Source organism: Ammospiza caudacuta, chromosome Z, assembly GCF_027887145.1.
Source record: "Ammospiza caudacuta isolate bAmmCau1 chromosome Z, bAmmCau1.pri, whole genome shotgun sequence".
Taxonomy (NCBI): Eukaryota; Metazoa; Chordata; class Aves; order Passeriformes; family Passerellidae; genus Ammospiza; species Ammospiza caudacuta.
The window spans coordinates 50,988,244-51,010,181 of NC_080632.1; positions in this window are offsets into that span (position 1 = coordinate 50,988,244).

A 21,938-nucleotide genomic window follows, 5' to 3' on the forward strand; every position below is an offset into this window, starting at 1 on the left:
AGTTCTTGGGAGTCTTCAGCTGCATGTGACAAGAGTTTCCTGAATGCTAACCTGGGGCTGTGTCCTTTTGTGGATCATGGTAATTGTGAGATGACTTACAAGAATGTTAAGTAGCTGAATTTTGCTTTAGGAAGCATACCAGACTGTCATTTCCAATCTGTGAAGAAACATAGGTATGTTACCATTCATCTGTGCTTTATTTCAGTACTTCCTACTGAGAGGAATTAATCTGGGTTCTTTACCTAGTGAGACTACCGCTCCTCTATGGTAACAAATGGAGCAACAACACTTCTGACACTTCCCTGATTTTAAAAGAAAATGTATGGCCACAAAACCTGCATATTGAGAGAGGTTGGGATTCTGGCAGCAATATCCAGCCTCATACTTTAATACTCTTTCCAAAGATGAGTTTGTAGCAGTAGATCTGATCTTATGTTATTATGTTCACTATACAAGATGAGGGATGAAGAGGGAAAAATCAGTATGGTCATTACAGTACAAATGCAAAATTTTCCATACCAAACTGCTTATCCAAGCAAATATCTCTAAGCACTTTTGTCTACTGCTGTGGTATTAAACTGCATATGACTCACAATCTAGCTCTTCTAAATCACTCTTTCAAATTCTGAATGCAACTAAAAAATCTGTAAAACATAAGTAATTGTATTAGCTCCTTAAAAATACTGGGGAAAAATGTATCTTTTCCATTCAATGGTTATTTGCAGAAGTCATAAAAGCACATGAAAGATACACTGTCAACAGTATAAAGGAGAGTTCTCCCCTCTTGAGGCCAATTGAAATGTAAAGAAAATCCAATAATTACTCCTGAGACAATAAAAAGAAACAGGCCCACTAGCCTTGATTGCTCAAGGAGCTTCAGAAGACAGAAATAGCAGGGGTTATGCTACACGCCTTTCCACAAAATGCCCAAAATTCCTGTAAAAAACTCTGTGATGTATAAACAGATAGAAAACATGGTCAAGGTGCATTGCCACTCAGGGCCCCATGAAGGTCTGCTAGCTCAGTAATGAGTCCAGATCTTCACCAATATCAGACTATCCTGATTTTTAAATCATATCTTACAAGCTGTCTTGAGATGTCATGACACTGCTTTACAGGCTCATGATCCTCTGAGTCTCTGCTGTAATTTAACTCATCAGGTCAGTAGGGCAGCACTAAGGCAAGCCATGTTTTGGCCACCAGATTCTTCAAGTGTAGATCACACTGCAGTATCTTTTCCAAGGAAATATGTATCAGCTGTTTGAATCCATGCAGTTGTCTCCTTTTAAACCAAGACCAAGTTGAATTCATATAGATGAAATATCTGTACATATTTATAATATATTACCCAATTTCAATGCCAACACCCAAAGAGATGATTTTGATAAAGAGGCTCTATCCCCATGTGCAGAAAACAGGGAAGTGTATTAATCACAGCATCACTAAACAGGTGAGATCAGATCCAACTCTTGTGTAGTCCCACCCCACTGCTCACAACAGGACCAGCTATGTCACATTGCTCAGGACCACTTCCAATCAGCTTTTGAGCATCTCCAAGCAAGAAGATTAAAGACTCATGGGACATTGTTCTAATGTTTGGTCACATATCCTTTAGTCTACATGCATATTTATGTATTTTACTTTATGCCCAATGCCTCCTGTCCTGTTTCCACTTCCCTGAGAACAGCTTCCTTTCCCTTTCAGTCTGTCTCTCCCATCCTACTAGGACTCTATATACACTGATAAGGTATCCTGAGCCTTCTCTTCTGCAGGCTAGGCAGTCCCAAATCTCTCTGTCCCAGTATGGCAGATGCTCCAAGCTTCAAGCTCTGAATCTCTTCCCTGGCCCTCCACTGCACTCACCTCAGCTGACCCATGTGTCTCTTGTATTGTGTTCCAGGTGTGCCTTGACAATGCTGAGTATAGGGAAAGGACCACATCCCTCAATTAGCAACCTTCCTAAGGCAACCCATGGTGCTGTTGGCTGTATTTGCCCAAAGGGCTCATGTTCACCCTCAGATGTACCATGACCAGCAAGTTCTTCTCTGCAGAGCTGATTTTTAGCTTGCTGACATCAAGTGACTAAATCAAAGCAGGGATGGGTCTGCCCAGGTTTATAACACATATAATCCTCCACAAAATTGGTCATTGCTGCAAATTCTGAAATGAATGTGTGTAAACAACAAAAAACTGCTATTTAGCTAACTGTAAACTGAAGTGTTTATGCTCAGTATTACACTTTCAGGTTTAACAACTGCCAAAATAACCATTTCCAGGCATATAAGTATGCACAATAGTTTTAACTACTAGGGTATTGGGATTCAGAATAATGTAAATTGTTGAATATGTTTTTATGTTTTTCCACAAGCACTGCAATTTATCTTACGAGTTTAACTACAGCTATGCTAAAACATATTTTCAGTGGAATTTTGCTTTATTCTCTTAATATCAAAAGATAAGTATGCCCTACATGTCTATTGGTGATGAATTTCCAGATTGATTTCTACTTAGCCACCATCTAGGCATTTCATATAAAAATAAGGACAGCAAATGTGGGGAAAAATATCTTCAAGACATATCAACATTATGTGTTATGCTATTTAAAGCAAATTTTAAAAGTGGAAACGAAAAGCCATTCACAGCCACCCTACATACACTTTAAGACAGGATAGAAAGAATACCAAAATGCATTTAATTTTTGAAAAAAAAAAACCAAAAACACATGAATCTACTCCTTTGGTGAGGTAGGGCAGAGAGAGGAGGTCTTCCACTTTTCATCCCCTCAAGAGACGGCACCAGCAACCAGGTGAGGACTCTGGCCCCCAACACAAGTGAGCCTCAGCATATACTCATGCTGCTGAGGAAAGTTTCAGGTGTCAAGAGACTTCCACCTACTTCTTGTATTCAGTTGTCTTGGTATCTTTCAAACAAAAATAGAAAGGGCAAACCCACATGATTTGTGTAGGGAACATAGGCAGAAGGATAAGGGTTGAACTGCACCCTCCTAAGCTGGGTAGCTTGAGCTCATGGTGCAATCTGTTCTGTGAACATCCTTTCTCATGTTATTTCTGGCTGTTTCTGCAGTGCGTCATCAGATGCTATTCATACTATGAGGCACAATGATTGCATTGCTCTTTAATTCCCCTCAATCTTGCTGTGACTGTTGATTAAACAGTATGTGGGCTATGATTAACTTCAATGCTGCTGCAAAAGTGACTCCTACCTGCTCAGGAGGATCACCAGAGCAGACAATGCTTTGGTTTTTTTCTCTTGAGCCATGCTATCAGTTCTAGGACCACTAATGTAATATTCATTACATTAGTCAACCACTGAACCACTGAAAATATAGAATTTGTCTTCTCTTTGGTCAGAATAATGAAAAATGAAAGTATTTTAGACTTCACCTCAAATTTCAAAATAATTTATTCTTTATAACTGTTGCTGTTACAGTGATATCACCTGTGTCCTCCTTCCAGCATTTCCCCATTCTTCTCCTTTCTCCACAGAGAAGTACCAGACAGATACGGCTCAACAAGTTCTGTTGTGACTTTCTGGCTTCCAATAGCTTCAGCCTGTGAATATCCTTGGTATCTATTGGAAGTTTAGCTTATTCTGGCTGCTTTTCTCTTAGTGTCTATCTCATGCTTGGTATCTAGTTCTCATGATATCTGTAGGATATCTGTTGAAAAGTCTTTCAACAAGACTGTTAAAATTGAGTGGCCTGTTCAATGGATAAGAAAGTGATTGGGCAGTCATATCCAGAGGGCAGCTGGGGGCAGCTCAGTGTTTTGATAGACATTGCCAACAGGTGATATCTCCCAGGGGTCCATGTTGGAACCAGTGTCACTCAATGTTGTCAGCAATGGCACAGACAAAGAGATGGAGGGCACCCTCAGCAATGACAATGGCACTGGGCTGAGTGGTGCTGTTGACACTCCTAAAAAGACAGGATGCTCTCCAGAGGGACCTGGACCAGTTCAAGAAGTGGGCCCATGAGGCCTCATGAGGTTTAACAAGACCAAGAGCAAGGTGGTGAAGGCAAAGCAAGGTATTATCAATACAGCCTGGGTAATGAAGGGATAGGGGACAGCCAAGAAGAACCTGGGGGATCTGGTGGGTAAAAATCTCAATATGACCCAGCCATGGGCACTGCCAGCCCAGAGAGCCACACGTGTCCTGGGCTGCATCCAGAGCAGGGTGGGCAGCAGGGCAGGGAGGGGATTCTGCCCCTCTGCTCTGCTCTGCTGAGACCCCACCTGCAGGGCTGCGTCAGCTCTGGGGGCACAGCACAGCAAGGACAGGGACCTGCTGGAATGAATCCGGAAGAAGGCAATCATGAAGATGATTATCTCCTATGATGACAAACTGAGAGAGTTAGGATTTCTCAATCTGGAGAACAGAAATCTTCAGAGACATTTTAAGGAAGCCTTCCAATACCTAAAGGGAGCCTACAAGAAGGCTGCAGAGGGACATTTTTTCTAGCAATAGGAAAAGGCAAAATCTCTTTAAAATGAAGGAAAGCCATTTAAATTTAGATTTAGATTAGACATTAGGAAGAAATTCTTTACTGTGAGGTTGCTGAGGCACTGCAACAGATTCCCCAGAGAAGCTGTAGAGTTCCACCCCTGAAAGTGTTTAAGGCCAGCTTGGATGGGGCTTTTAGCAACCTGGTCTAGTGGAAAGTGCCCCGATCCCCTGCATCAACCACCAACAAAACAGGAGAACAACATAAGAGAAACCAGTGGCTGGAAGTGAACCCACATAAACTGAAGACAGACACATTTTTAAACATTAAACTCATGTTTTAAACAGTGAGAATGTTTAATCATTGGAGCAAAATTTCAAGTGAAGTGATAAATGCTTCATTTTGTGTTATCTTCAAACACAGGCTGCTTTTCTGGCACATATTTTAACATGAACAAGCTACACGCCAGAGAAGGGCAAGTTATCCTTTGCTCTGAGCGTGGATAAGGGAGAGAAATTTAATAGTGGTGATATAGGGAGATCAGGGAAAGTTATGCTCATTCTTCTTTAATCCCATCTGTGGATTAATACAAGTGTAATTGCATGCAGAAAAATGAACACAAAATGTCTGACTTGGTCATTTTTATTAGTATAATTTGAGGGTACATATTCTGAATATCTATATTCTTTCATTGCTTTACTGGGATCATGAAGTCATTTTACAGTAATACCCATCCCTTCACATATCCCTACCTCCTTAGACCAAATGGAAGTTCTTCAGAACAAAGCACATGTTTTCAAGAGATCACTGAGAATTTCTGTATCTTTTTTTAAAAAATCATCCCAGTCCTGAAAATTCATTAGTGATTGTTTATTTAGTATAATGGCTCAGCTCTTTTCTCATTACTGAAAAGTTCCTTCCAAAGTAACAATAGTTTTTCACTCTGGGAAATGTGGGGTAGCTCATGTTTCTGTTATGTTTGATGTGCAAATTTTTGCACATAACAGAAACATGAGCTACTCCACATGTGCCACCATATTAGAATCAGCACAGTGATTATTATTGGTAACTTTCACTAGTAAAATGCAATAGCAATTCTAATTATTGTCTGTAGCATTTCCCATACTAGAATCCGAAATTTTCTAGACTAGTAACAGTTCATAAAGAAGTCTTTAAGGATCTACTTTCCATTAACAGCCAATCTTGCTATTTTCTTGCTTTTCATATCTCCGTTTAGGTTGGAACAAAACAAGACCCAAGAAACACAAATTTTAATTTTTAGGACAGGAGCTTGTTTTCTAAAAAAATAACTAAACATAATTTTAAAAGATGCACACTGAGACCAACTAAAGTCACAGTTGTTGTTGTATTGTAACACTAATGAAATCAGAAAGTAAAGTTCTGAAAAACCTAAAGCTTCATGAGAAATTGACTTTTCAAAGTGGTTTTATGAAGAAATTAACCAGGTTTACATTGTTCTCTTATGGCAATTTTGCTAAAAGTCAACTAGTTTCCTTCAGCTAAAATTACTTCTGTTCTGACAAAAGAGGAAAAAAAATCGATAAAGTAGATTTTAAGCCAGGGCAATTGTATTTAATTGTTTTGAAGTCAATAGATTTATCCCAATTTCTATTAGTTAAGGATGAAGTGAAACACTACTAAAAGATGCCTACCTTACCTCTTTTAAGCTACTGGAGCTGCTCAGAAAACATGATATTCTATTACTTTTCAGGACTGTATTGCTGTCTTTTCCTCATTAGGATGTTCTAACAATATCTATATATATGGTGGTGTTGGCAGTGTGTGTCCAGTATCCAAGTGTGCTGCCTGCTTTTGATTATTTCTAACATTCACTCTTTGCTATCCCTCTTCTTAGCCTTTCAAGGAGATGTTTGAACAGAAAAAATACTAGTTATCTTCTAAAACTCTCTGTAAGAAATGAAAGCAGTCCTTAATCTTGGTAGCAGAGGGAATCTACAAAGGCGGTATAGTATTTCTCTGAAATCCTGAACTATGTTTTATTTCATGGTGTGCATATGTAGTGGTTACAATATGAGGGCTGAGCATTCTATGGCATCTCATGATTTAATATTTTCTTAACTTTCCCTTCTGTTTTTTAATGTGTTTCTGTGTACTTCATGAAGTTCCCATTTCCAAAGATTTTCATCTCCTAGATGAAAATTAGGCATTAGCCATTCAGTAGCAGCAGCTTGGAGAGCCACAAGGAGAATAACATTTCATCAGAAATTGATCTAGACTCCCCATTGATTGGTGCTAATAGCAGCGAGTAGTTGAGTTGGAAGGATTCATTCTCCATGTGCTCTGGTTATCAAAAATGTGCAAGTGATTTCTTGGATAAAGTCTTATCAAATAGGTGTCAGTTTCCCATGCAGACAAAAGTGGAAGAAGCAAAAAAAGTAGCTTGGGAATTTCCCTACGATGAGTTTAGCACAATTTCTTAGTGATGAGCTCTTTCACCACACATCAAATCCTGTATTCATTTTTGGGCCCCTCACTGCAGGAAAGGCCCTGAGGGGCTGGAGAGAGCCCAGAGAAGGGCAATGGAGCTGGGGCAGGGTGTGGGGCACAAGTGCTGTGAGGAGCAGCTGAGGGAGCTGGGGGTGTTTGTCCTGGAGAAAAGGAGGCTCAGGGGGGACCTTTTCACTCTCTACATCTGCCTGAAAGGAGACTGTGGCCAGGTGGGGGTCAGTCTCTTCTCCCAGGTAACAACTGAAAGAAAAAAGGCAATTGCCTTAAGATGCAAAAGAGAAGGTTTAAATTAGATATCAGGAAAAAGTTTTCTCCACAGAAAGTTTTGTAAGGCATTAGAAAAGACTTCCCAAGGAAGAGGTGGAGTCATCATCCCTGAAAGCATTCATAGCCCATGCAGATATGGTACTTGAGGACATGATGTAATGGTGAACATGATGGTGGTGGTGCTATGCTGACAGTTGAATTTGATGACTTCAGTGGTCTTCACCAACCTTTATGATTCCATGGTTCTTCTACTTATGAAGCAGGCCACAGTTTCACCATCTCAGGAGACCAGATCATGACACCCTTTTCTCATGGCATGAGCAGATAAAAGAGATAGATAACAAAAGCCTGCTTTGACAGGGATGAAAAATCTCAGCCTGCCAGTTATCCCAGTCAGTAGGTATTGTCTATGTGTGACGTACACAGCATGCAAGGGTTCTCATAAATAAATAAGACATTCATGTTCCAATCCCACTCGTCCATGTCTTGACTTGTAATCATACATCTTCTGTAATAAACCTGCATAAAAAATTAAACTCACTGTTTCTTTGCTTCTTCTGCAAAGAACACTTTAAATATATGAAAGAAGAAAAGCACAGAAATTGACACATGCTCTTCAGACCAAATTTGGTAGTAAGCTAAATTCAAAACACATCTTTATACCTTGGTGCTTTAGGAGAGTACCAATACAACTGTAGACTTAGGGCACAATAAATACTCGTGACTATGATATACATTTGTTTGAGGAAGCTTTTCCCTATACTTCCACTGATGCAGTGTGAGCTCTCAGCCTCCCCACCTGCCAAATGAATGCTACAGGATGTCACGTGCACAGTGTCTGTTTCCTGCCAGGCAGTGCCCTGTGACCCTTGGCAGCAGGAGCCTCTTTCCCTTCAGCCTTGCCACGTTGCTTTGTGTCCTCTCTGGGTGAGAGTTGAGAGTGTTGCTCCCTTGGAAGGTCTTGGCCTGAAGCCCCAGGTAGGAAGGATGTGATGTGCAGCATCTTTGTCAGAGATAAAATGCAATTAGCCTGGAGGATGTGTGAGTAAAGGAAGCTTACAGGAAAGTAGAATCACATGACTCCCAAGAAGCATTTAAAAGCACTTGTCTCAAAAATAGGATAGAGTGAGTTAGAATGCAGGAAAGCTGGAATTCTTGAGCATATCCTTTCTGTGTAGCCCAGGTCTCATAACCTATCAAAATGTATCTTTAGCCTCTCTGATTTCTCAGATAGGTTGGTTATGATGTCTTTTCTGTCTTTTCAAGTGAAGTCACAGCAACTGCAGATCTAAACTGCACTAATTTTGAAGATGTAAAAAAAAATTATGTTTATAATAATACACCTTTATATAGTGTACCATGTCTGTATAAAATTTTCAGTAAGAGTAAAGGAAGGTTTCAATCTGTATGCAATTTTTATTTGATTTTGGTATCAGTGATTTTCAGTATCACATCTGGATTTTTCATTTTCAAATACAGTATATTTTTCTAACTGATTTAATGAAGCCAAACTCCTCTTACTTATATGGTCCTTCCATAACTGAAGAATATATTGATTTTCTATGTTGAAAAAATTTAATTAGAAAAGTTTTGTCTTACCAGATTTCCATGTCTTTGGTGGATTTATGTATTTAGTTCAAGCAATTTTATGACTGAAACTAAGACTATAGGTAGACAAGAAACAGTATGTTTGAATAAAACCATAATAAAAAATCAGGCAAGGAAATTAATTGAATAAATTCAAAATGATTTGCAGCAGAGCGACTTTCCCAGAAGGTTAGCTTACAAAATTAATTTCACAAAGGTTATTTTTAGCAATTTTGAAATTTCATTTGGAACCGCCAGTTTAGATGTAACAGCCAGCTTAGATGTAACGTTAAAATTGAAAGTAATGATCACAGCTTTGTAAACAGGAAAAGTCTGGTATAGTATCACGTTATAACATTATTTGGATTAATTATGCCACAAACAGAACAGAATTTTGGCCATACAAATAGATAGCAATTAAAGATATAAAAGTGTTTTCAAAATTTTTATCCACTAATATTTATGTTTGTTTACATCAGTGAGAATAATTTTATTTCTGCTGTCCCTCTTCTTTGTTGTGGCATTAACGAGAAATTAAACTGATAAAAATACCTCGCAGCAATGGGTTCAATTGACATTTATGGGATTTTCTCATACCACTATTCAGATAGCTATATGCCACATTTCCGTGAGCAGAGGAGAGAAATGAAATTTCTGCAGGATTATTTGCAAGGCTGCAGTAGACCAGAGCTGTTCCCTGGGGACCCCCACTTCCTCTGCGTGCTCAGGCTACGATTTGGGCCAGGCTGGAGACGAGCCATCCTCCCTTCAGGAAGCCGAGGTGAGCAGGCACTGACCGCCGTGCGCTCTCTCCCTCTCGGCAGATCAAGAGCCATCCTGGTTTTCTCCCAGCTTCCTCACCAGGATGTAACGATGCATCCAAGCCATGAGCCATTTCCTTTGATTGCACCTCCTCTGCTAGTGGTTAGCTAGATAAGGGACGTTATATAGCTTCACGATCTCTTTGATGGACACAATTTATCAAAGGGACATCCTACCCTTCCTTGTGCAAGTAGGACTACGTGGGGCTGTGTACGTGCTCCCCGTCAGGGGACACCCAATTGCCCAGGCAGCTCTGCTTCTGCCCAAGAAATGCCTGGTGGTGGTACAGCACTGGCACAGCTCCCAGACTAGGCACCAGCAGGAACCCACAGTGATTTTTTTTGGAATTACATGCTACTTGATCCCTTAGAATTTTGTCACATGTCACCTGGATAGCTTAGGCATGTGCTTGCTTATTTTCAGCAGTTTATAAAATCATCTTCATTAGTGATCATAGGCGTTCATTTAAAAAATGGCACCGAAGTTAAAGGAAGATGGCAAATAAGCACAGATGCCTAACTGTATGATAATGTCAACAGAAGATAATTTGTCCACAAAATTTACAATTTAAAAGCCCTGGCTCCCAAGTTTATTTTTGCAGCCTGCTTCTATTCCCATTGATAGTATAGGGATTACAGTCCCTGTTCAAGTCATGCAACAGGGATGCACGATACCCATCTGAGAAGTGTATGAGACAGCATCTAGACCCAGGCAAGGGAGGAGATGCTGAGAAAATGCTGGTTAGCTGAAGAGGCAGTCTTCAGGTCATCAGAATATTTTTGAGATCCTAACTGCATATTTTGGCAAAGCAGTATTTAAGGAGGAAGCATCAAACAAATGTTGTTGTTTTGTATGCATTGTTTTGTAGCTTCTTTTTTCAATAAGATTATTTTGGTGTATCAGGGACAGCATTAAAAACAAGGAAATGCTGACTGAAAAATGAGAAAGTTGGGAGTGGTTGGTACCACAGGTGCACTGGAAGTAGAAGGAAATGAGAAGAGGAAATCTCATCTCAAGATTCACCTTTAAAAAAAAAATAAGCCTTTTAGAGTAAAGTAACAAAATTCTCATCTTCACATCTCTCTTCCTCTTCATATGGGAGGGAACTGATATTTCATAAAGGCGGCCAATACTGTGTGCAGATGGGGATCAATGAAATCAAGAGAGAAACCAGCCTTTCTACTGTGCCCAAATGATACAGAGAAGAAGGGAAAAGGGGGAGAAACTGAGGAGCAAACAAGAATTATTACTTAAACAACTAAGTTAATTATTTATAATCTTGGGAAGAGTAAAAGGAAGTACTCAACAACCAGACTAAATCGAATAGCTATATTCCATTTAAATATTCTGGCCAGTCTGCCCTTGTTATGGAGCAAGAGAAAGAAGTAGGAGCTTTCAAGGTTTTGCCAATACCACCTAGGAAACTAAAACCATCAAACTCTGTATGTACTGCTGTTGAAGAACACCATAAACTTGCTTTTCATTTAACCATTCAATATATGCTGGATGTATCAAGCAAATAACAGCATTAAAGCAGAGAATAAAAATTAATGTATTCCAGCACTTAAAAAACTGTTAATGATAAACATTTAATATACAAATAAAAGTAGGCAAGATGTCAGCCATGCACTTGATAAAACATTTTTTGATATTTTAAGAAAAAAGTTGCTTCCATATATGATGCAAATTGTATTCTATGAAGGAGAAAGATATGTGGTTTTTTCCTAAATTAAATGCAAACTTCATCAAATAGTAAGATACGCAGTGTTTACTGGCATATTACAAGACTTCTATCACAATCATATACTCATCTTTATTACTAAGTAGATGTACTATTGAATTTCAAGATTCTCAATACTCAGAAAACTAGTTTCTGGTATTTTGTGCTCAAATTTTACTCCATTTTTTTTCTTTTTCCTAGAGAGGCATATTTTGTTTCTGAAGTTGACAGTATTCACAAAAAGAGTACATTGTGGCAATATTAAAATGGAACAGGTCATAGTTAGATGACAATTATTCTAGATTGAATGACAGCTTAGCTTACTTTGTTTCAGTTATCTGAATTTTTCTCTATACCTGAAAATTCTCCAAATATTGTTATAGAAGTCTTAATGGTAAAATTTATTGAAGATCTGGCACACAATCTACATAAGTAAGGAAGCACACACAAGTTACAGCTGAGATTTGTTTCTTCTTTCTTTTCAAATAGAAGATGGTCAGAAGGGGTTTCATTTGATGTGGTAAAAACAGCAAGATTCTGAAAATTTGTGTCCTAACCCCGTGAAGCCCTGGACATATACTTAACGTTAAGTTCTGGGACCACATTAGAGCCATTGGGACCATTGAATTAGCAAATATAAGTCTGCTCAAGTGACCTGACGGATTAGAGTCAATATTTTCTGCAGAGAAGTCACAGGTGCTCATCCCTGGAAGTGCTCAAGGCCAGGCTGGATGAGGCTTTGAGCAACCTGGTTAGGTGGAAGGTGTCCCTCCCATGGCAGGGGCTTTGGAACTACAGGATCCGTAAGATTTATTCCAATCTAAATCCTTCTATGATTCTACGATCCTATGGTTTTCTGCATCTTACACAATGGAGATCCTTAGATCAGGATTTAAAAGTAAATTCAAATAAAGCATATAAAAATTTCCACCCTAATGCAACTACACCTTTCACAAAATTTAATTTTACTTTCAGTACCACGGATTAAAAAAAGGTAAGATATTACACATTTTTAACTGCATATGACTGCACAAGATCCTGAAGAATTGCTATCTTAAAACCTAAGGAATACACACACCGGCTCCAGAAATCCCATACTGTCCAATCCCAGCCTTCAGGAAGCTGCTAAGATATGTGCTCTGCAAGTACAGCAGGTTTTGGCACTGCATTAGTCATGCAGAAAGAGTGCTTTGAATTGTTTTGTAGACTTCAAGGTGCTAAGCTAGGGCTCTTTAAGGATATGGTGGAACTGAAACTGAGGTATACAAGATTCCCTTTCAGTTCCCATTTTGTAGGGACTGAAATTGTCCCCATTTCTGTGTGTACTCTGAGAAAATATCCTGTGGGCTGGATAGAGATGAATACTAATCAGATGTAATGATTAGGGTGGCAAATATCTAATTATGTTATCCTCCACTGAAAAGTTTGAGCAGGCTGATGCTGAACTGCCATGAACTCAAGATTGCTGTGATTGTTACTTAGTACGTGCATTTCCTCATATTCCAGTTTGTTACGGTAACAATGGAAAGAGGCATGAGGAGATACTTCCTGTGCCCTATATTTAACTTCCATATGTTTCCTTTTTTTCTGTATTTCAAGATTCCTCTTTTTTTGCTTATATTATTCCTGAAATAAAGTTTGATTTTATACACGGTGCACAATATCCAAATTTCAAAGAAACACAGTATGACTTTTTCTGCCAATTCCAAACCTGATTCTTTTTTTGAGTAAAGTGCTGAATGAATTTCAGCTTAAATAGAATTTTCATTCAGTCCCAGGACCATTATTACATGTATTTTGGTAACGTCAACTCATCTTCCTGTGTCTTCTTTTCTATAAAGATCCAGATAATGTGGGTCTCTTCTCTGGTTATGCAAGGATAAGAAAATATTGAGAATACAAAAGGGTTTGGGCATTATCCATTCTGTGTTGGACGGGAGGTTTATCATAAATAACAGATAAAGGTTTTTCAATCAGGAGGTGATTGAGCACTGTACCAGGCTCCCCAGGGAAGTGACCATGGTACCAAGCCTGACAGAGTTCAAGAAGCATTTGGACAATGCTCTCAGGTACATGGTGAGATTCTTGAGGTGGCCTGCACAAGGACAGGACATCTGCACCAGGACAGCTTGAGGTGTTGGACTCAATGATCCTTACGGGTTTCTTCCAACTCGGTTTATTCTAGGATTCTAGGACTAATCCTCAGTGTATCTCGGCAAAGCAATGCTGCTTTCACTGACAAAGCAATTGGATGGTGCTTGCACAATAAATATTGGCTTACTTGTTCATGAGGTTTGATTGATGTCCAGGAGTCTGAAAGGTACTAACACACCACTATTAGTAGTCTGTTGTGATAAATCAAGTGTCAGTCTGCACGAGCTGCTGTTTAACATCCCACCTGATTGAATTCTTAGGCATATAAAGATGTTCCGCTCCAAGCAGTTTGAAGGGCAGTAAACTTGTTTAGGGGTAAAAGACTCGTGTTCACATCCCTGTGGCACATGTCTGTTCATCTGTTGGCTAGTCAGCAGTGAGCCCCTGTTAGATCCTCCTCGGACACAAACTCATGCACACAAACATCCATCCCAGCAGAATGTTCAACCTCCACCAGGCTAACCCAAAGCTATCATCTTTCTTGCCAAATAATGTTTGCATATTTCCACCTAACATAACAGTTCCAGAGAAGACCCATAAAAGAACTTGGTGATCTCTGTAGGAAATGTTTGAATCTTTCATGTGTTACATGGATGTACTAATCTGTGGGCTGTTGATTATTTGCAGAGGGAGTTTCTTTCCATTTTCCAATCAGGAAAAAGAGTACCTCTCTTGGGACAAAAACCCCAACATTAAAAACCTGGATATGGCTCTTTTTTTGTTGTTGTTTTTTTGCAGTCTCTATCTACTTCCCTGTAAAGCAGTAGGGTACACCATGATCACAGCATTCAGGGTCACAGAACACATCTCCAATTCCAGCTGGAAAACACAGGCCAATGGACAAATATTTTTAATATTCATTGAAATCTTCCTGTGAACTGACTAATTTTATGTGTTCAGTAAGATTTTCTGGAAAGTTCAAGGAAGAAATTCCAGGCATCACAAGGAAAACTAATGGCAAATATAGGGGTAAAATTACCTCAGATCCCACACCAGGTTTGAAGTTCAGTCTCTGGCTTATTTCCCCTTGGCAGCAATACAGATGCATTTTGGCAATGTAAATTTTAGCTGTACTGTGCAGGCAGGGAACTTATAGGCAACAAATAGTTCAGAACAAGTACCTGACAGGAATTCAAAACTGGCTGTTTTGATTTGCAACAACCTTTTGACTGTGCTCATCTTGTCTTGAACCATCACTAGCACTGGTGAGTTTTTTCCCCCACCTGAAAACAAATAAACCTAGAAAATACTCTTTACAGCCTCCTCAGTTCTCCACTACGGCTTACAACCACGACTTGTGCAGTTCTCCTGAATTGTGGCTCAGGGTGACTGTAAAGACAAGGAAAGTGTGTGAGCAGTAGATGTTTAGCTCAAAACTTGTATAGCTGTTCTACAGTGTCACAAATACCACCTGCTTTCTCCCTTGGGATCAAGACCAGATGGACAGCGGCTTCTACTGAGCAGAGTTAATACTTTATGTAGCTAATCAACTCTTGAACTTTTTCTGCCTGAGAAAAAAACATTAGAGAGAAGGAAATGCCTGGTTAGGCCTCATTAAACAGTTGCTGCCAGGCACTGTAAGATCATAGATAATGAGGACCTTACTTTTCAAGGAGTTGAGTGTTTAATTCTTTCTGCATTTCTGGTCCAAGGATTGGTGCAAATATCACCCATCTGGAGTTTTTCTAATGGCTGCAAAGAAAGTGTGCATCTGATTTTATCTTCAGACTGGTTTATGACCCTTTTCCTACCCATACTCTTGTCAATAGAATCCTCTTTCTTGGTTGTTTTTTGTCCAAACTGCTGGGTTGGGCTTTTTCTTTCTAGCATATAGCTCACATTGACATGAAAAAAATCTGAAAACTGCTACAATACACAGATTTTGCTTACCCAAGGTTAAATTTATCTCTTTAAGTATTATTTTTGAGGTCTAGCTATCGGTTCTTCCTTCTGAATCAATTCAAAGATAGATATTTCCTCTCTGTTTTTTGTCTCCTTTATCTTGCAAGACTTTTCAGTCCTTCAAAAATATGTGTGTTTCTGCTCTGTACTCATTGAATAAAAAAGAGCTACAAAAAGTGCTGAGATATGCATTCAAGGAAAAGGTTTAATAAATCTTTCTAAAGTGAATGGAAGAACGTATTGATATGAACTCTTCAAAATCTGTATTTGCCATCAGAAGAATGAACTCTTTAGGAAGAAAACACTTGTTGGCACGTAGTGGTGGTAGACGCATTAAGGTTTAATGCCTATTCTAAAATGTGGGCTATCAATAAATAAAATAACATCTGTCAATCCACCATCCTTAAAATTAGCACTGGATACCTTTCCAAATGTTATGGCTGACAGAGAGTTTAGTTGGAGAAGGAACCAGAAGCGCTTTCTCTACATGATCAATTACTTTTTGAACTGATCGACTTACTGTTGTTATCCTCACATTAGTGTCTCTAGTCTTGTTTCCTTTGAATAATTCAGAATTTGAACTATGTGTTTCTCTGTTTTCAGTCTGTCTAGATACCCAGACTTTGGTAATCTCTGTATTACCACTCGTGGATCTTTAAATGCACTCTTGTGTTTCAGAGTCATTTCAGAGGCGTTGAGGTTTGCCAGTATCTCATTCAAAGAACAGTTATCTACTATCTGCTGCTGTAAAACAGGAAGGACAGTATTGTGGTGGGTTGACCCTGCTGGGAATTCTCTTTCCCCTCTCCCGTCCTTTGAGCTTTTTCCTCTGACCAGACCCAGTATGTTAAAACCCTTTGGACAGTTTGGATCAGCTGTGCCCCTTCCCAAGATCTTGCCCAGCCCCAGCCCACTGGTGAGGGGGGCAATGCTGGAGAGGCAGCTCTGGGGCTGTGCCAGTGCTGCTCAGCACCTGCCAGAACAAGGGTGTGTCACCAGCACCTTTCTGCCCACCTAAATTAAGTACAGCACTGGGAGGGCTGCTATGGGGAAAATTAACTCCATCCTACCCCTGACCCAATAGGAGTTTTTGAAAGTATATCATTGCTGTTCTGACTGTCTACGCCTTGGATTTCTTAATGTTGACATGTGATCCTGAAAATGCGCACCTTCTCTTGAGAAATCCAGATGATTGTTTGACAGGCAGATGGGAAGAATTTGATGGGAAAATGTCTAGAAGGAATAATTCATCAGGAAAGACTGAAGTACTAAATGACAGTTAAAAGGGAAGAGGATGAGCCCTTTTTCTACTTGAAGAAAAATCTGTGAGCAGGAAGCTACTGCAATAGGTACAGACATAAATAAAAATAAAAGAGCCTCTTAGTCACCACGTCCATTTCCTTATTTTAATAAACTGAGATCAGTAGCTTAAAAGGTTTTGGAAGGATCATGCTGAAGATCAGAGAAACAGTGCTTGTACCAAATGCTAGCATGTGTCTCTGTGGATATAGCACATCTATTTCTGTTAGGTTCTGTTGCTCCATATTTTGGACACATTCCCATTTAAGACCACAGCTAAATACACTGCACTGAAGCAATCCACAGTAATGTTAATTATAGACTCCAGTACTGCAATGTTTATTTCTAAAAACAACAAAGATGTCAGCATGATCATTTTATATTTCAGTTGCGAGTCTAATCAGAATTAGTCTGTTTTCTTTCAAATTCTCTCTGTTTTCCTCCCTCTCCTCCTCCCTGGCCACAGAGATCCACTTCTAATCATCATGCAACAGAAAGAAAAATGCAGAATTTCCTTCAAGAGAGCTTTTGTTTTAATGATGTGTCTCTGTTTTACTAAAATGCAGTGCTCTCAGGATCCAGCACTAATAGGTGGTCACAATTAAGCAAGAGCTAAATTCACCCACAGAACATTTCAAGATTATACAATCCCAATAGTCTTCTTGAAAAACTCTTGAAAATATTAACTTATGAGTATCATAGGCATGCATAGTATATAATGGTTCAAGAAGCATGTAGCAAAAACTGGTTCTTCAAAGATTAATTTCAGGGCAAACAAGCTGGGAAATCAAAGTGAATGAGAGACAAAGACAGACAGAACTCATACAAATTTTAGAAAACTATTATGCAAATCTGGAAATATAGACTAAACCAAGAATGGGGCCAGTGTAGAGAAGGCAGAACCAGGCTCTGTTGAGTAGCATCCAGTGATGTGACAAGAGACAATGGGCATGAACTGAAGCAGAGGACATTTCCTCTGAAATGTCCTGTGCTTCAGGAAACACTTTTTACTTTGAGATAGACCAAGAACTGGCACAAGTTTTCCAGGGAGGATGTGGAGTCTCTGTCCTTGGAGACATCCAAAAGGCATCTGAATATGGTCCTGGGCAATCTGCTCTAGGCAGTCTTCCTCAAGCAAGGGGCTGTACAAGGTGACCTCCAAAGGTCTCTTCCACCTTCTGCCTCTCTGATCCTCAGATGCTACAACAGATTGAACAGCATGAAAGTAATGCAAGATTTCTGATGTTCAATTTTTAGCTTCTCTCCCAGGTTGGTGAGTAAAGTTTTTACTTAGAAAGTGTTATTTAGTTTGGGGTAATTTTTATACTGTGTATTGGCATGAAGAACAGTGCTTAGCTGTCTGAATTTAACAGTAGTACCATTAGTTTACAATACAGAATAGGCTATATATTGTGGTAATGCTAATATTTGCTAGTTTTGTGTTTGTTTTGTTCCACTACAACATTGTAATTGTGTTCATTCATTATGTTTGTCAACAACTTTTGTTTTAAATTCGTCCTATATGCTCAGCTCTTCAAAGGTTATTTTGGGAAGGCGAACCATATTATTCTAGGTGTTGTACCTATATATATGCAAAGACCTGAATTTTCAAAATCCCCTTTTATTCATTTTAGTCTAATTCTTTCTTCTCATATGTTTGGTTGTTTGGGTTTTTTTCCCCAAAAGCTCTCTGTTCAATATACAGAATATTAATGCAAATTACATTCTGTGTAAAGAAGAAGGTTTTTTGGGCTTCAGCACTCCTGGAATGTCAGCAAGCAATTGGGCATACAGGCAACCTATTTTGCCATTAGAGAAATAATTTTTTCACATGTTGTCTCTTTCTTTCACTTTTTTACCCATTTTATTCCCAGAGATCTCTAGCCTATCCATCTGCAAATTTTCCTGCATTTATTCTTAAAATAAATCACTGGTTAATTTTCCTTGAGCAGTAAGAGAAGAAAACAAACACATGAAACAAAATTCCATTTCTTCCTGATATCATCTGATATCATCTTCTAACCAGTCTTTCTTAGTGACTAACTGTGCTTTTTCTTAAAATTCATTATGACTTTCCTTTCCCTTGAAAGTCTCTTTTCTCAGCTTCCCTGTGTTTTGAAGACCTTTTCTCTCCTCAATATCTTTTTGTTTTCTCCTTATTGTAAGGATTCCTATAATATGAATCCCACTGAAAACTGATTTTCCAAAGGAAAAAGAGAATAAGAGTATTGGACCGCCTTTTTCTGTTACAATCTTTGGCCCTACTGCCCCTTGAGTTCACATGAGGACAGCACAAGAATCAGATGTTCCCCAATTAGTGCACTGAAAATTTTGTGGAGCCATAGCCATGATCATGAAGATATTATGGTAATGTTTCTTGCTGATTCTTTTATGTTTAGAGCAATTATTACATTTTCTTTTAAGGGGAATATTTCAGCAAACTGGGTTTTTTAAGCTGGCTTTGCTATAAATGGAATCTGTGTTTAGCTTAAAAGAAATTAAGCAAATGGTACTAAAGTTCATGTGTAAGATGGCAGCAGCTATTCACCCCCTAGCTTTTACAATTGTTCTTTTTCAGTTTCTTCAATTCAGGTTTTGCTATTGCTAAGACAGAATTTTTATTTTCTGAAAATATTCTATTTTCCACCTATAATGGCAGTCCTTCTAGTTCTTTTACTAAGTAGGAATTTAGACAGCTCAAATCCTATCATGAATTGATTAATCAGGTTTACAACCCAGACAGAAAAAATGTAGCCTTTATTTGATTTGTGTGTGGCTTAATCTATAGTGTCTTCACTCAGTAATTTTTTATTTCCATCTCTATTGCTTGTGCTTCTGGTGTTTCTGCCCAGTAAAGAATTTATATCTGCATAGTTATGTTTTATCTGCCTTTTTAATTGCACTGGTAGCTCAAGCAGAACTCCATACATTTAGTTTCATTAGTAAGCATCACAAGCTACTACAAACAACTGTTATCTGTGATCCTGAGGCAAATTTTATTATAAAAGCCCTTCAATCTCAGCTTTTCTAATTTGTCATATGTGATCCCTCTGTATCCTACAGATCACTTCAGCAATTTTTTACTAAAATAGCACTGCTGAATTTCTAAGATTTCAAATATAGACAAAAATCACAATCTTTTTTCTTAATTTAGAAAAAAAAGTATGTTAATCTCTCCATCTTTATTAAGTTTGCCCCTTTTTTGAGATTTCTGATTTATTTTAGGCAATGTGAGATTTTACATCTTGTTTCTTCTTTCTCTTTTTGACAAATACCAAGATTTTTTTCTTCTTAAACTAAGGAGTTCTGCAAGATTCTGAATATATGGAATACCCTGAACATCATCAAATGCTCAAAACATATTGCTATTTAGAATTCTATTTACTGGGAACAAAAAGATTTTGTTTTGGGTTTTTTTTGGTAGTTTGGGGTTTTGGTTGTTTTGTTTTGTTTTGTGATCTTTTTTCCACAAAGGAAGAAGGAGAAAGTACTCCATGATGGCTTGGTAGCTGAAGACACCTTCCTTTCAAGAAAAAGGCTGCAGAAAGAAAGAAAGCTGATTTGTGCTGAGTAAAACCAGCATAAAAAAAAAAAAGCCTGGTAGTGGTGTAACTCATGATGCAACCCATGCCTTCCTCATGTATAACTTCTGCAATTTACTACACTTCAAAGTCTAAGTTCTGCACCCTTAATTATACCACCTGGCAACTGGGCCAGGATTACATCTCCTTCTCCACTGTATCATTCCAAAAGGGTATACAAGTCCTGCAAAAGCTCTGTAAAAGAAAGTTTGCTCAGAAGTTTTTGGAGGGCCTCTTGGGCACAGATTTCTGAAAGTAAGACAAAGCTCCTCAGCGATGGGTGACATCCTGATAGCTGGAAGAGCTGGGGCAAGGAGATTGACCTTAGAATATTTCTGGTGCATTTTAGTTTTGTGCTTCTCTTTATGATTTGCAGAGCATCAAATTTCCTTTTTGGTCACAAATTTGTAGCTTTATTTTTTTTTTAATGTTTTTAGCACTTAAAGAACATCAGCCCTCAAAAAACACATTGCTGCCTGCACTGCAAGCTGCAGCTTCTAAGGAACAAGCAAGTAACCAGCAGACACGTCATGGATCACATTGGCTAAAAATGGAAGTGAACCTGCCCAATATCGTTAACAGTGGTATAAATGATATCTAAAATGGTCAGAAGGGAACCTTTCCATTATGTAATGGCTCAAAAAATATTTCCCAACAGTGTCATGTTTCTCTTTGCTTACATATTTTGCATACTCCCTTTATTAATTTAATTAAATGGATTTCTAGTAGTAGTGGACTAATTTCACAGACACACTATGAAGAGCTACTCAGAAAATTTTCACCTAAATGTTTTTGCTGAAAGATGTTATTTCACTTTTTTTTCTTTTCCTGACTCATATTGATTTATAAGATTTTGATGGAATGTCTTCTGAAAATTACTTTCTGGATGTTTCAGGAAAGGGAATATATTTTCAGATTTTAAAATGTATGAAAAAGGGTAATGTTTTCAGCAGTCTTTGATCTGCAGCGTGAGTTTCAAGGACAGTCCTGGTTAAAGAACAGAAAAAGTATTGGTTTTACTTGGAAACTCTGCATGTAAGATTTCAAACGTACTGTTTTCTCTAAATACTAGAGCCACTATGACAGCCTAATGTGACTGTAGAAAAGTGTATGCTTTCTGCTCTGAAAGGAGAATCAAGTTTTTTTATATACCCTAAATTTGACTATAAGTTCTTCAAATCCTCTTGAGGTTACTGAAAATTGACGAGTAGAGGAACCAGTTTAATTTCTACCGTAATTTTTAAATATTTCTACCTTAATTTTTAAATAAAAATATTTAAAATTTAGATTAGATTAATAGCAAATAAAATTTATTTCCTTGCACTGTTTCTCTTGATCCTGAACTTCAGGGGCTTCAATGACCTGTGAAAGATCAGCAATTAATCTGATCACATACACTAGTCAATCATTACAGCAGATTTTTCCAAAACATGCTTTGTGATCAAGGAGTAATTATTTCCTCCAAAAAATCCTGGACAGGAAATCAGACCATTCAATGGAGTCTCTCAGCTATAAAATCTGTCCTATATTTTAAAGGAAACTCTAAACAGAGTGTTAATAAGACATATAAATAGGGCTTTACTGATTTCTTTCTGAACATAAGGCTTTGGAATGCTGTCAAACACTTGAAAATGCAGGAATAAATATACTC